General features: G+C 33.2%; 1 long non-coding RNA gene across 4 annotated transcripts in view; it reads right to left on the reverse strand.

The window, feature by feature from the left end:
• LOC106019179 (uncharacterized) overlaps positions 1–12486 on the reverse strand; it is a 162033-nt gene that overhangs the window by 49006 nt on the left and 100541 nt on the right. Inside the window, exons 4-5 of one of the 4 annotated variants that reach the window (XR_005266639.1) lie at positions 10866–11066; positions 9328–9443 (exon numbers count right to left, since the gene is read on the reverse strand). The exons of 2 other annotated variants lie outside the window; for them this stretch is intronic. This is a non-coding gene — a long non-coding RNA (uncharacterized lncRNA). The remainder of the gene's footprint in view (positions 1–9327; positions 9444–10865; positions 11067–12486) is intronic. One more of the 4 variants, XR_011809994.1, reaches the window with a different exon arrangement.

Here is a 12486-nt window from a genome sequence, read left to right on the forward strand (position 1 = left end):
TATTTGGTTTGTGCACTGGCTTGTGTAAATGCCATTCATAAGGGTCTAACATTTCTCTGTGCATTTTTAAAAAGGTTAAATTCATAGTTTTACTAGGGACAGGACACCTACTACTTTTGTTCTTACAAATCTCCATTTTGAATTTAGTCTACCATTATACTTGGGCTCTTTTTTTAGAAGACAACCTTTTTCTTCACATATTGTATAAAGGCTACTAAAAACTACTGATTCTACTGATTAAAATAGATGGTAAATAGATGGTAAAGGGATTACCTTCAACTGTTGGCCAAAGTGATTTCAACTAAAGTTTTTTTTTTAATTGAATAATGTTTTTTCAGCCAAATAGAAAAGATGCATAAAGCAATAAAAATTTCACTGGTTCATGGTGCGCTCTTTTCTTCATTTGATATATAAAAAAGATACAAGTTGAAAATCTACCTTTCTCACTTACTTAAAATTTACATACATGCAAGCATTCAGAATGGTTTTTTTTTTTTTTTTTTTCCACTTTAATATGAAGGAAGTGAACCCCCAGAAGATCAGATTTGTCACCATATATATATGTACATATATATTCTTTAACTGGCTCTAGTTACTAGTCAATGTAGTATTGCAGATTTGCAAAACTACTTATGATGAGGATGCCAAAGCAGGTTTTAAAAGCTTAATTGCTGACTGAGTCTGCTTGTAATAAGGCATTTCATTAAATTTGAAGCTGCACTTTTTTTTGTTTGGTGTGCTGTTTGCCTCCAGGAAGTTGGGGAGGAACATGTGATTGAAGAATTATTATAATGGTTAAAGATGAGAGATTTTCAGTCTTAGATGGGAGCTGGATAGTTAAAATTCCTTTCAAACCCTCACTATTAAGACTTCTGTAAATTTCTTAAATTAAAAAAAAAAAAAAAGAAATAAAATCTGAAAGGCATTCTATTTATTTAACTGCATTTCTTTTCGTTTGTATACCTACTTAACCTTCAAAAAGAGATAAGTAGAAAGTAACCTCAACAACATGAAGGAACACATCTAATCTGAAAGTTTTAAGCTCAGCTAGCAACAATAAAGAGTGCTTGGTATGATGATGCACAGTGATCAGAGTGATTGGTCTGAGAAAGGTTCTGAAGAGCATTTGTAAACCATGGGAATGTGTATCAGTGATATGTACAGACCTATTTGAAATTACATAAATAGGAATGATAAATAGGTGACAGCTGACTCAGAGGAATGATAGAAAGCACCATAGTGTGCCCCTGGGGAGGAAAGAGAGAGTAATAATGAGAATCCCAATTGGAATGGTGATGATCATGATGAGCAATTTCTGCACAATGTTGCTCGGTGACCCTGTACTGCATGCACAAAATGGGAACATGCAGTGGACCCTATGAGGACACTACACTGTGAGTACAACCCTGATCAGACCAGACATCTGTAACTGAATGCTGCAGTTTAAGTGATACTTTGTGCGCACAAGGAGGGAAATCACAAGCAAAGAAGGAATTAAGCAAATAATAATAACAAAAATCTCATATAATGTAAATGGTTCCTAATCTCTCATGAGATGTCATTCACAAAAATATTTTAGACATTTAACTTATTTGAATATAGTGACTTTTATGCTTTCATTGCACTTTTCACTATGAAAACAGAAATATAGTAGGCTTTATATAGCAGCAACAGGGTTCAGATACCCAGAAAAACGAGACACCACAACTAATGCAAAGTCACCTGCTTCATGGGCAGAATTGATATAAAAAACATTACAAATATGTGGGAGTACATGGATATATAAATAAAGAATAAATCAGATTTTGAAGGTTAATATACCCTTTGAATAAATTGAATTTGGGTGATCTCTTTTCTTTTGGTTTGCACTGATTGTAGTATCTCACAGTTATGAAGATAGATAAGTATTCTAAGGGAGCAATCATCCATGTAAATTTGCCTGACATCAACAAGAATCAAGAAAGGGGAGTAAAACCAAGCTTCTGCTTCCAATAAGAAAATAAATAAGTTGCTAGAAAAGTGCATTTGTCAATACTCAGGCACAGAGCGTGTAAGATGTAAAAGCTCAAAGCACTAAACGTAGCAGTCTTTCATCACACAGAAATCCTGTTGAGGACAATACAAGTCTTGCTTGATGAAAAGCTGATGAATTTGTCCCAGAGACATGATAAAAGAAATAGCGGTTATTTCTACTTGTTTCATATTGTCATACTTAAACATAAATGGGTGAATTTCAAGCACAGCAGGAGAGCAATAGAAAAAACATTCTATTGGCTTCAGTGAATTGCTAAGCAACATTTTGGTGTCTCCAAGTCTCACTTACAAGACTTTGCCAGACCAACAAATAGAGAAACACTGTAAAAGAGCTCTGAAAAGCCAACAAAAAGTAGATAAGTTTATAAATCTATAAATCAGAATGTAAGATAACATATTGAATAGCACCACTGAGTCAGAGACTTCTTTAAATAACTTTCTCCAACCTGAGCCACTGAGAGACCTTGCAACAACAATACTTGTAATACAAATAATAATGATACAAACAATACTACAAGTTTTATTTATAGGCAAAAGTATTACATCTTTATATTACAACACAAGCATTACTTGAGAAGTTTCAGCTGAGTGTCAAGATAACAGCTGTTTTTCACTGATTTTTAATTTCTAAACCAACCTACTTTTAGACATACCGTGAGCTTAACAGGTAGATTTAAGACAAAATGTTTCTGATTATTCCACCAAGTCATAAATATTTTTAGGTTTAAGATGAGAAATGTTTGGTTAAAAATAATTACATGAAATTTTACATGTTTTGTTACTGTAGTTGGATTCCTTTTGAGAGAAACTTCCTGAGGAATGACTGAGTTAAATAATTTCCATAAAAAAACTCAACTTTCACATATGGTCTGTATCCAGATACCACTTTACAGTTACCTAACAGTATGACATCCTTGTATCTCTTAAACCATGTGAAAGAGTAAAGCAAAATTTCAAATTTATGTGGAACACTGCAGTAGTGAGAATCAAATCTTGTCCAGGGCCACATAGAAAGTCTGTGGCACTAACAGAAAAGTCCTGACTTCCAGTCTAGCGCCTTCATGAAGAGATCTTTCCAATTAAAAAGGAAAGAATCCTCCAGATCCACTTCTGAGGTTCTCCATAAGGTTACAATTATAGTTATGTGCAAAGCTGGAAGTTGTGTTTACCATTTTAAACCCAGAAGCATAACACCATAACATAATATTAGAGATGCATTTTACTTCATTTAGTAACAGTACTAATTTCTATGGTGTGCTTTCAAGTAACTACACAGAGGTATAAAAATAATACATCTGGTTGAACAAGATATCTCTACCATCAAATGTACATTTAATATAAAGCAAATCCTGCAACTACTATCTTTCATTAATAGTACCTCCCACATCCAAAAGAAAGGACTAAAACAAAGTCATGAAGTATGTACTTTCATACTTTCTCAGAGAGAAATTAAATAGCCCTTATTAGACTGCAGAATATTTAATTATAAATAAATGATTCAGTCACCTTTTGTTAAAATAATCTTATCTCAATGGCTTCTTAATTACTATTTTTACTCTTTTGCACAATTACAATATGAACAAACCACAAGGCCAAAGTTGTCTTCCAAATAACTAGATAAATTACTTTCTACATGCAAAATTGTTTCTCTGGATGGTCTCAAAAGCTTCTAAAACACACAAAAAAAATACACTGCATAGGCCACGTAAGGATTTTAAACAACATTCCAGGCCCTCATTCAGTCCTAACTTCAGATCAAAACAGTCAGATGAAAATTCAGGCTGGAAGGGACCTCAGAAGTTAGTCTAGGGTTGCTTCCTGCTCAAAGCAGGATCACCTATGATGCATACATCAGTGCCAAAGTCTTCTCTCACTTTCATTAATGCCATGAGCAAACAAAATAGTTGGAGACTTCACACGTGAACTTAGCACCTTCTGTATCATCAGCAACTATATATATATAAATATAAATATAATTATATATATATTATATATATATATATTTGCAAAAATCTAAAAAACACTTGCATATATGATGCACATTTTCAGTCTAAAACTCTGAAGAGATAGGTACTGAATAAACTAAGAGTAAATACAGACACAACAAATAGGTTTTCACATTAACTTCTTAAGACCTTTCAGTTATAAATTTTGTTCATCTTTGGTAGCAGATTGTATATTTTGTATTTTATAGCAGCAATGCAAACATATAATGAAGTGCAGACAACATTTCAACAACTTGTATGCCAGCTGTATTACAAAAATCCTGCTGTTGTCTGAGAGAATGTTTCTGAGTAATTGTAAATATATTGAAAAAAATGCAATTACTTTGAAAAGAATTTTAAATGTTAGTTTAAACACATTTTGACAAACGTTACTTCCTTTTAGATTAATGGTGCAATTGTATAATACCTGGAATTCATGAATCATATATAACAATGGGAAAAGGATTGAGTTCTCTGATAGATGTTTCTCTTTAGTCAGCAATAAGTGATTCAGACATTAAATGATGAGTGATTGCTGTAGCTGCAGTCCCATGCTCTGCTACAGACTCATTCAGCAGTTAATATTTTGGAACTTTCTAAAGCACTTATAGGAGACTTTATATTTCTAATAGTTGCAGGAACTATATTTTCCTTCTAGAATCATCTTTCGTTTGATTTTCCTTCTTTTTAAATTCAGTATTTAAGGAAGGAAAGAACCATGCTTTCCACACAATATTAGAAACAAGGAAAGAAGGAAACAATGAAGGAAGGGAAGAGAAAAAAATACCAGACCTTAACCAACTTAAACAAATTCCATATATCATAACTTTTAAAAAATATTTAAAATACTAATCATCTAGTCTTTAGGACTAATGCATTGCAAATTAAAACAGGCAATTAAAACACACCATAAAGTTAAACGAATATTAAACTGAAAAAAATAATACAGTATTATCATTGCAAAAGTAGTTATTGATTGCAAAACAATAATCTTATTTGTCCACTGAGTATATTTTACCTCATAGTTACTAAGACAGAGCAGAAACATGGAGCTTGCAATGTTAGTTTACTGCTAATTGGCACACTAGAAGCTATATCTCAAAAATATTAAATTTTAATTAAGATGCAGGAAAAAAAAACCACTCCATTACCTTAAGAAATAGCAAGTACAGAAGAAAAAGATGCACTTTAATAACAGGAAGTGACCAGGTTACTCTCTTTCTGCAATAACGTTCTGTGCTGAGGGTTAATTTGACAGCACTTTAACTAGACTGGAAGAAAATTCACATGGCAATTCCACTTTCTGACACATATATTTTTGCAAATCCTGAAACACATGTAGCTCACTTTGTACTGGGGCTAAGATATTTGATTTAAAGTCAAATTTTTATTTTGAAAAAAAAAAAAATAAAAAAATTTGGAAGTTGCATTTTAAAGTCCTGAAAAATGTATTTGTTTCAGAACTAACTTTATACCTTTGATTCTAGGTACAAGATATGAATGAAGCTTGAAAAATAGTTAATAATTTTGTAACCATAAATGTTTAAAACTGCCAATTTTGAGAATATTTACACATTCATCCTGCTGTTGGACCCTAGACATTCCGTGTTCTCACCTTGATAGATCTGGTTTGAGATGTTGCATACGAATTCTAAGAACACTCCTGAACACAAATAACTTCCCTCTTGTGAATAATGCCATTATACCAGCTTGAAGACATAACCTATGCTAAAGAGTAATTTATATTGTTGAGGACAGAAGAATCTTTTCTACTGTTGTCCCACTGATAGATGAGGTCAGCACAGGAGATACATACAGGAACCACTACTTAGCAATTAAGGAAACTAATGGGGTAGATATAATCTGATATATGTATGAACAGGTTACATTAATTTCTGCAATCATATACGCACAGACCATAGTTTATGATGCAAGCTAAAGAAAGCACACTTAGAAATTAAAAATACATTTTGCTAAGAATAATCTGAAGGCACATTTAGAAGAATGTAACGATGGAAAGAGGAAAATTAATGACAGTTAAATAACCACTGATTACTGTGCTTTTAATCATTCCATTGCATTTATTCAAAGACGGGTTTGGTTGCATTATGTCTACTTTGCACACATGCTATGAGAGCTAGAATAACTTGTTTTTACATTATGAATATTTGGCTCAGTAAAATATTCATTATGCCATAGGCTCATATGATTTTCAGCAATTTTATCCGGCCTGTGAAATAATTTGAACAGAGTGGCTACTACCAGTAAGCCCAGCTTCAAGCTCTCTTGTATTAGTTACATACTGCCGTATGCTGCTGCTGGATCTATATTAGTTTTTGTGGGTTTAATCCTAATTCTGATGACTTAACCAGACAGACTTAGGTTTTTATGCTTCTGGTATTTATGCTGAAGGTATGAAAACTGTTCTTGAACTTTTCAGGGCACTTAATTTATGATGGAAAATAAAAAGAAAAAATATAATTGTTTATTCAATGTAAAAATTTGTCTTTGCTGAATTAGGGTCCAGTATGTTTTCCTTTCTGAATTGGCAAATATCTTTATGGCAAAAACAAACAAGAAGAGTTAAAAATGTTATCACTATCTAAACAATTATAAAATATTATGTTTTTTTCTGCAGCAGTTCCAAAAGCATTTTAAACAGATGGATCAGTGAGTTTGCCATTCATCTTTCACCAGTCAAGAGGCATGTCAAATCTGCTTTTTGAGACACACAATATGAAGTATGTTTGACATATAGCATAAGAAGAAATGCCTTATTTGCTAAGAAAACACACAGAAAAAGATAACTATGAATGTCATACTATTTTTTGAATTTGTAATTTATTGGAAAAGAATCAGAAGTCAGAGGAAAAGATAACTGTTACACTGTACAGGTAGAAAAAGTGAAAAAGAAAAATCTTGGTTTAGATTTTTTCAGTGTTGAATTCCATTGCTTTTAATGAAATGATTACATTTATGGCATATAAAGGTTTAGCAGATGCTTAATAGCCCAATTTAATTCTTAACTTTTGGTTCTGTTTTTGTAATGCTTTGTCAAATCTACAGGCATGGTAGGTCTTGGTAAAATAGCTGATTATTTTCACTGCACTCAGCATGAGGAGTTAACCCTTTTATGACATAATACCAAAACTTAGATTTATTCAGTGGACACGTGATAGCTTTTCTGAAGCTACACTTTTAATACTTGGAAAAGAGAGAAAAGCAGCCAGGGTGAGTCATCACCTGGAACTACTGCTAACTCACCACTCAAGTACATGGCAAACACTCAACATTCAGGTTATGAGCAGTACACACAACATTTCAGATGCTGAAAGTATCCTTCAAACGGTCGTGTAAGGTTGAAGTAAAAAAGTTTTAACCACTTCTTGAGTTCAGTTGCTTTTCAGACTGCAATATCCAATAATATTTGTCTGTATTCACTTATGTGCACAAGCACACCTGCGTTGGCACAAGACAGAGGCATTTGGAAGCCTCATTCCTTCAGACATTTAAACTCATCTACTTACAAAAAATTCTTACTCATTTCATTTAAAAAGAAATCTATTTTACTTTGAGAAGATTGGAAGTGGAAGACTAATATCTAAATGGCTGCAATATGTCTCTCAGAATAGCCTTCCTGCCTATGGGAAGAAAAATTCACAAGACAAGTGATGAAGGAAGGGGGAAAACAGAGATACTGAGTTGTTTGGATCACCAGAACACCTGAAAACCATCAATTGTTGCATTATCTCAGTCAAAGCTGAAATAAAAATTTGATCCTCGATATCCACACCTTATTGGCAGACTTTAAGAAAGGCCAACTGAGACCCAGCTGAGTCAGCACTCCCCAGCCATTTTGTAACTTCCAGCTGGATGGTCCCTCTGTGCTCATAAGGGAAGTAAGGCAGCAGGTAAGATGATAAATGCTCACTGTTTTAGTTACCTAAATACATACTATTTTTTATGTTGGCCATGGAAGAAAAAGATATTTTGAAAAACACCTGTTTTTACCCTCAGTTCCTCCCTGGTCCCCTCTCAGCTCTACCCCAAAATAAAAATCAGGGACAGAGGATGTAGGGAAAATGATTGAGGAGGACTTGATTTTCTTTTAGAGCTATTTTTGAGATCCAACTGTATACAGTTCTATTGCTAACTTTGCTTAGACAACTTTGTTTTCTTGCTTTCCAGCTTTTGGCTTTATACTGTGTTGTGTGGGGTGAATACATCGTATCACACCCATACGAAAAAGTCACTGATAGAGGTCTGCATGCAGAATAGAAATATCTGAACTTTTCTGCAGAAAGATCTCATAGCATTTTACAAAGAGCTATCTGGATGAAAAGCTGGAAGCTGAAAATTTCATGTACTCCTCTATACAAGAAAAGCACAATAACATTGTAAAAAGCAGCTAGTGCGACAAAATTTGTCTTCAGTGACAGTGGTTTAACAGAGATAAAGAAGGAGGATAAGAATCTTAATCCATATTTTAATGAAGATAAAGGTGATGGGTAAAGAAGGAGGAGGAGGAATGTGTTCCATATATTTCAGTATAATTCGAGATAGTCTCTTACAGAGAGGTCATTATTTAATAGGAATGGTGACACACTCCAATTCCAATATATACAAATTCCAGTGAGCTCTCCCCACTATAAACCACTCTTTGATTTCATCTTATAAGTGCCTGCAATAATCACGTAAAAATATTCTATAGGTCAACTGATTTTTGATGAAGATTTTCATTCCTGTGTAGGCTCCACACTAAACACATGGTGGTAAAAAATGTTACAAATACTTCAATTTTTACCTTATAGGATTACATAGAACTCAGTATTACCTTTTAGTGCTCAAGTATTAATGAATTCTTTCCATGGAGCACAGAAGCATCCTTGTACAGGATAAAGAAAGAAATGGATGGGACAGAGCTGCCTCTGGGAAGGAAAATCTAGTGTTAGGAAGGACCACTTTCTGCATTCATGAGCACTAAGCACCACATTTCTAGTGTGTAAAACAGAGAAAGCCAAGCTCAAGTATTGTTACTTAAAATCCCATAAAAGATAAAGAGTCATGAAATTATGGCCTTACAACTAGCCTATCTACAGAAGAGTGTAAACCAAACTCAGATGTCTCCCACACTACTTTGTAATCATTCCTGTTCAAGTCCATTACCTGCAAGAGGGAAAAACACATCTCTCCAGCTTTAATATTATGAACAATAGCTAAAGTAAGATTCTAATCTTATGGATTGGCATTCAGGAGTTTTAACTGAAGATTATTGAACACAAGTATAATCATTGGCAATGCAACTCACTTTTCTGTTGAGGTTTTAAAGTCAATACATCTTTGCCAGCTGCATCTGGAAGCACTGTAAGGAATTTTGAGCATTTGGATTCCTTTGCTTTCTCATTTCTACATCTGATCTTTATTCTGTATGAGAATGATAAAAGAAATAAAAAGTAGAGAATTTCCATCAGTTATTATAAAGTGACCACTGTTCAATTAATGAATTAGGAAAGTCAACAGCAATTATTTTAGAAACAAACTAATGTTTAGAAAGTAAGTAATATTTTACTCCTAGAATCTTTTTTTTTTTAATTATTTTTTTCCTTTTTACTATGTCAGATGATGCTCTTATTTCTGTCATTTTCATATTTTCTGCAGATACAGGAAATAGGAGGCCACACATTTTTACTCCCAGTCCTTTATTTAAGTTTTAAGTCCTTTATTTAAGTCTTTGCAAAATAGAATCACTCCAGGGTTTTACTCCAGGTATTAACTTTCAAGTGCTCCCTAGTGGGTCAATTTCTCTGGTGAAGATCATTTATAGTACCAGAAATCTTGTGGACATTTTTGGAAATTACAGACCCCTTCTTACCAATACTGATGAACATAGATGCTAATACTTTCTCCCTTTCTTTTTAAAATTATAAATTTGAATTACACTTGTTTTACTTAGTATATTTTATGCAGTTGCAAATTGGAATACTATACTTAGGTGAATAAATTAATTTATTTTTACTATACTTAGGTGAATAAATTAATTTATTTTTAAATTATAAGACAAAATATAAAATAAATGAATAACTAATTTATACACAGAATATGGAGTTTTCCTATTGTTGGTCTCCCCTAAGTAACAAAAGCTGCATTGCCAAAGTGTTAAGATACAGTTGTGCAGATGTATTTCCCATTTAGCAAAGCTAAATATTAAAACAAATTAAAACAAAACAAAACAAAACAAACAAAAAAGAAAACAAGCAACCATATTTTAGGTCTACAATTAGTAATTCTTTTGCATGTCAGATGATGTGCTAATTTTTGATTGTAGATAAAGTTTCCCCTATGTGATGAAAAAATTATCCCATGTTCAATAAAAATCCCAATGATTTAAAAAAGTTTGGGATGTTACTATTCCTGTAACCAAATGAGAAAATCAAAAGAGCAGTATAGTTATTGAGATGTCACTGCATTTCTTCAGTTGTGACAGACTCTTGTTAATATATTTATCCACAAACAGTTGCCTAGATAGCAGACAATAGTGCACTGTGATCAGGTCAGTCCTGTATATCACAATATTAAACCTTATACTTCTCATTCTCAAAACCCTGTTTATTCTCAGTTCACTTATGTCTCTTCCTCTTATATCCCACCTCAAGCTAGAATAGCCTCCAACCTTTCATATATATTTGTCTTTAAATACTCCTTGAAAATCTGTACCATCTTTGAATTCTTTCTGTGTAGAGGTACTCTTGCATAGGATATGTATAGACTCCCATGCTTTACCTTTTTCCATATGCTTGATTTGAGACTAGTGGAGAAAAGGTCTTTGAAGGGGAAACCTTGTCATACCTGTTCCAAAACCGTCTCTGCTTGGACAGAGCTTAATAATTGTTTTGAGTAGACTATTGGCTCTTCATACTTTATCTCAGTTTTAATCAGTGGTTCATGACACATATTGTTATTATGTGTCACTCTGAGATGCCTACATTTCTCCAGTTACCAGTGTTATTCCAGGCAACAACGTCATGTAGCTGCAGTGAATTTGGAATCCTGAAATGAATAAAGCAGGTGGAATATGTCTGAAATACAATAAAATAAAATAATAAAAACTATAGGTTTAAACGAGAAAAAAAAATCCTGTCATTTTGCCACCAATTTTTAATTTAGTCAGAGAAAATACTCCAGAGTCATCAAGTCTGACAATTACATACAACTCTGAGCCAGACACAGGCCATCTACAGAGATATAACCATTTTAACTGTAACCACATAAAGATAGATCTTATCAGAAGTACCAATACACAAATCTAAACTACCATTAAAGCCTACTGAACACTTGGTAAGAACAACACAGCATTAAATATTTGAGCATAAAATAACTATGTAAAGATACAGTAACTGCTAAAAAAACAATCAAGCTTTGTTGGAAGTCTGCATCCCAGGCAATCTTAATCACATTGTCACTTGGCATGAGCTCAGATGACCAAGAAAAACAGGACGAATGTGCTAGAGGCTTATCTAGCCACCTTTAAAAGGTTTAATCTTTAGAGGACAGTCTTTAGTATTTCTTGAAATTCAGGACTTTGAAAGAGCTAGAAACCCCAAATCTCTTATCACCAACCTTGCCCACAAAAATAAAAGAATGATTAAAAAAAAAAAAAAAAGTAAATAAGATTTTATTTACAAACAGTAAAAATAAGACTTGTGAAATTCAAATGTCCAGGGTCTAACAATAAGGAATAGAATTCACATTACAGACTTATACAATGTATTTTGGTATTTTAGAATAGTATTCAAATACAAAAACTCTCAGAGATACCTGGAAGCCATTGTAAGTGCAAATTAATGTTCATTTCAAGATCACAAGCCGTTCTTCTCATACACCACAAGGACTACTAGTACACTTGCCTATGTCTTAAAGCAATGGTTGTCAATAGTGGCAATAGTTTACTTCAAATCCAATACAGAAATGAGAAATTGAATATTTTGTCATTTATTGTAGAGAGACTGAATAAATTATGCTCAGATTTTTTTTTTAAAAAAATTAAATCCATGCTCTAATTGGTTGTACCTCTATGCTGCCCATATGAGAAAGATGGAAGGGAAGTATGAAATCAAAACCTGTGAAAATACCTGTGACAAAAATGGATCCAAATTTGGTTTAGGCTTATTTTTTATTTTAAACCACACTCTTGTTGCCATAGATTCACACACAAGGAGTTCTCCCCCTTAGCACCAAGCCCAATATGCCAGAATCTCTATAGTGATCACTAAAACACAGCAGCTGTTTTCCCAGTAATGGCTATACTGGAATATAGGAGAAGGAACCAATGAAATATTAGTAAAGGAATAAGCTTAAAAAAAAAAAAAATCTAACTTCCTAATAGTACAAGTGATACAGAGCAAGGGTGGACAATATGGGCAGGGCTGATAGCAGCAGCCATAACTTAAGCTTTGCTTAAGTTATTAGT

Source organism: Anas platyrhynchos, chromosome 6 (assembly GCF_047663525.1).
Source record: "Anas platyrhynchos isolate ZD024472 breed Pekin duck chromosome 6, IASCAAS_PekinDuck_T2T, whole genome shotgun sequence".
In the NCBI taxonomy this organism is placed as follows: domain Eukaryota; kingdom Metazoa; phylum Chordata; class Aves; order Anseriformes; family Anatidae; genus Anas; species Anas platyrhynchos.